This window comes from Abramis brama, assembly GCF_963993115.1.
Source record: "Abramis brama genome assembly, chromosome: 23".
In the NCBI taxonomy this organism is placed as follows: Eukaryota; Metazoa; Chordata; class Actinopteri; order Cypriniformes; family Leuciscidae; genus Abramis; species Abramis brama.
Genome location: NC_139985.1, coordinates 546,159 through 550,000, shown reverse-complemented (window position 1 = coordinate 550,000; position 3,842 = coordinate 546,159).

Below are 3,842 nucleotides of genomic sequence, written 5' to 3'. Positions count from 1 at the left end.
GCCGTTAATTGATTTGTTAATTAGAAAAGTGATTAATTTTAGAGTTTGTGGACATTAGTGCACAGATTACCTGGAAAGAGGATGAGGAGGGAAAGGTGTGTGACGAAGGATCCGTTTAAATCCAGCTTTTCCTCATTCTGGCCGTCACATCTGAACACGACAGTATTGTATATTCATATCGTAGGAGTCAGAGGCTTCAAAGCGCCACGTGTTTCAGATAAAGACATCAAAGGCTCTTTCATATGCAAATTTCTGCAGCAGCGCTTAGTATAAATAAAAAAAAAACATGTTTCAGTGTCAACGTCACAGTTATTCATGCGCACGACTCTACAGAGGATAGTGAACCGGGGAAGAAGACTCTCATCTGATCTCTTCCACAGACCGTCTGATGAATGTGTTCTGCATGTGCATCATATCTGCCCACCGGCACACGCCATGATTAGGAAGAACTAGTCGTTACACAAGGTTTGTGAGTTTCTAAAGGCCCTGATGTACTTCAACTGAAAAAGAAGAACGAACTGGTGTGACGACATTTCGAGCAAAATAAGGCCAAAGCGAAGTTCATTTGGAGTTTGTTTCCGGGAGTTTGACTCAGCTTGCCAACGTGAACTTTCTGGAAAAAGTTTTTTTTATTTATTTCTGCAATAATCTGCTGAGTGTCTTCTTTAAAAAGAAGGTTTTCTTAAAGTTTTGAACAAACGTTCTTCCAGTAACGTTAATAGAACATTCGTTCAAAGTTATCTGGTCTTCAGTAATGTTCTCAAAACACTAGAACAAAAACATTATACATCTTTAATGGAACATTTTTACTGAAATGTTTTAGTTGGACGTTCGCCTAAAGTTCTTTAAATGTTACTACTTGTTTCAGAACTTTCACATTAGCAAAACGTTAGTTATAGTCATGTTTTGTTTTTTGTTAATATTGTCATTTTATTATTATTTGTTGTTGTTTGTTTTAAAATATTGCTTATTTTATTTTTAAGTCTTAGTTTTAGTTGAGGACGACGAGCCTGTGGTTAGTTATAGTTGAGGACGACGACCCTGTGGTTAGTTACAGTTGAGGACGACGACCCTGTGGTTAGTTACAGTTGAGGACGACGAGCCTGTGGTTAGTTATAGTTGAGGACGACGAGCCTGTGGTTAGTTACAGTTGAGGACGACGACCCTGTGGTTAGTTACAGTTGAGGACGACGACCCTGTGGTTAGTTACAGTTGAGGACGACGAGCCTGTGGTTAGTTATAGTTGAGGACGACGAGCCTGTGGTTAGTTATAGTTAAGGACGATGACCCTATGGTTAGTTATAGTTGTGGTTAGTTATAGTTGAGGACGATGACCCTGTGGTTAGTTATAGTTGAGGACGACGACCCTGTGGTTAGTTATAGTTGAGGACGACGACCCTGTGGTTAGTTATAGTTGAGGACGACGACCCTGTGGTTAGTTATAGTTGAGGACGATGACCCTGTAGTTAGTATTAGTTGAGGACGATGACCCTGTGGTTAGTTACAGTTGAGGACGACGACCCTGTGGTTAGTTACAGTTGAGGACGACGAGCCTGTGGTTAGTTATAGTTGAGGACGATGACCCTATGGTTAGTTATAGTTGTGGTTAGTTATAGTTGAGGACGATGACCCTGTGGTTAGTTATAGTTGAGGACGATGACCCTGTGGTTAGTTATAGTTGAGGACGACGACCCTGTGGTTAGTTATAGCTGAGGACGACGACCCTGTAGTTAGTTACAGTTGAGGACGACGACCCTGTGGTTAGTTATAGTTGAGGACGACGACCCTGTAGTTAGTATTAGTTGAGGACGATGACCCTGTGGTTAGTTACAGTTGAGGACGACGACCCTGTGGTTAGTTACAGTTGAGGACGACGAGCCTGTGGTTAGTTATAGTTGAGGACGACGAGCCTGTGGTTAGTTATAGTTGAGGACGATGACCCTATGGTTAGTTATAGTTGTGGTTAGTTATAGTTGAGGACGATGACCCTGTGGTTAGTTATAGTTGAGGACGATGACCCTGTAGTTAGTATTACTTGAGGACGATGACCCTGTGGTTAGTTATAGTTGAGGACGATGACCCTGTGGTTAGTTGTAGTTGAGGACGATGACCCTGTAGTTAGTATTAGTTGAGGACGATGAGCCTGTGGTTAGTTATAGTTGAGGACGACGACCCTGTGGTTAGTTATAGTTGAGGACGACGACCCTGTGGTTAGTTATAGTTGAGGACGATGACCCTGTAGTTAGTTATAGTTGAGGACGATGACCCTGTAGTTAGTTATAGTTGAGGACGATGACCCTGTGGTTAGTTATAGTTGAGGACGATGACCCTGTAGTTAGTTATAGTTGAGGACGATGACCCTGTGGTTAGTTATAGTTGAGGACGATGACCCTGTAGTTAGTTATAGTTGAGGACGATGACCCTGTGGTTAGTTATAGTTGAGGACGATGACCCTGTGGTTAGTTATAGTTGAGGACGATGACCCTGTAGTTAGTTATAGTTGAGGACGATGACCCTGTAGTTAGTATTACTTGAGGACGATGACCCTGTGGTTAGTTGTAGTTGAGGACGATGACCCTGTAGTTAGTATTAGTTGAGGACGATGACCCTGTGGTTAGTTATAGTTGAGGACGATGACCCTGTAGTTAGTATTACTTGAGGACGATGACCCTGTGGTTAGTTGTAGTTGAGGACGATGACCCTGTAGTTAGTATTAGTTGAGGACGATGACCCTGTGGTTAGTTATAGTTGAGGACGATGACCCTGTGGTTAGTATTAGTTGAGGACGATGAGCCTGTGGTTAGTTATAGTTGAGGACGACGACCCTGTGGTTAGTTATAGTTGAGGACGACGACCCTGTGGTTAGTTGTAGTTGAGGACGATGACCCTGTAGTTAGTATTAGTTGAGGACGATGACCCTGTGGTTAGTTATAGTTGAGGACGATGACCCTGTGGTTAGTATTAGTTGAGGACGATGAGCCTGTGGTTAGTTATAGTTGAGGACGACGACCCTGTGGTTAGCTATAGTTGAGGACGACGACCCTGTGGTTAGTTATAGTTGAGGACGACGACCCTGTAGTTAGTTATAGTTGAGGACGACGACCCTGTGGTTAGTTATAGTTGAGGACGATGACCCTGTGGTTAGTTATAGTTGAGGACGATGACCCTGTAGTTAGTATTACTTGAGGACGATGACCCTGTGGTTAGTTATAGTTGAGGACGATGACCCTGTGGTTAGTTGTAGTTGAGGACGATGACCCTGTAGTTAGTATTAGTTGAGGACGATGACCCTGTGGTTAGTTATAGTTGAGGACGATGACCCTGTGGTTAGTTATAGTTGAGGACGACGATCCTGTGGTTAGTTATAATTGAGGACGATGACCCTGTGGTTAGTTATAGTTGAGGACGACGATCCTGTGGTTAGTTATAATTGAGGACGATGACCCTGTAGTTAGTATTAGTTGAGGACGATGAGCCTGTGGTTAGTTATAATTGAGGACGATGACCCTGTGGTTAGTTATAGTTGAGGACGACGATCCTGTGGTTAGTTATAGTTGAGGACGATGACCCTGTGGTTAGTTATAGTTGAGGACGATGACCCTGTAGTTAGTATTGGTTGAGGACGATGACTCTGTGGTTAGTTATAGTTGAGGACGACGACCCTGTGGTTAGTATTAGTTGAGGACGATGACCCTGTGGTTAGTTATAGTTGAGGACGACGACCCTGTGGTTAGTATTAGTTGAGGACGACGACCCTGTGGTTAGTTATAATTGAGGACGATGACCCTGTGGTTAGTATTAGTTGAGGACGACGACCCTGTGGTTAGTTATAGTTGAGGACG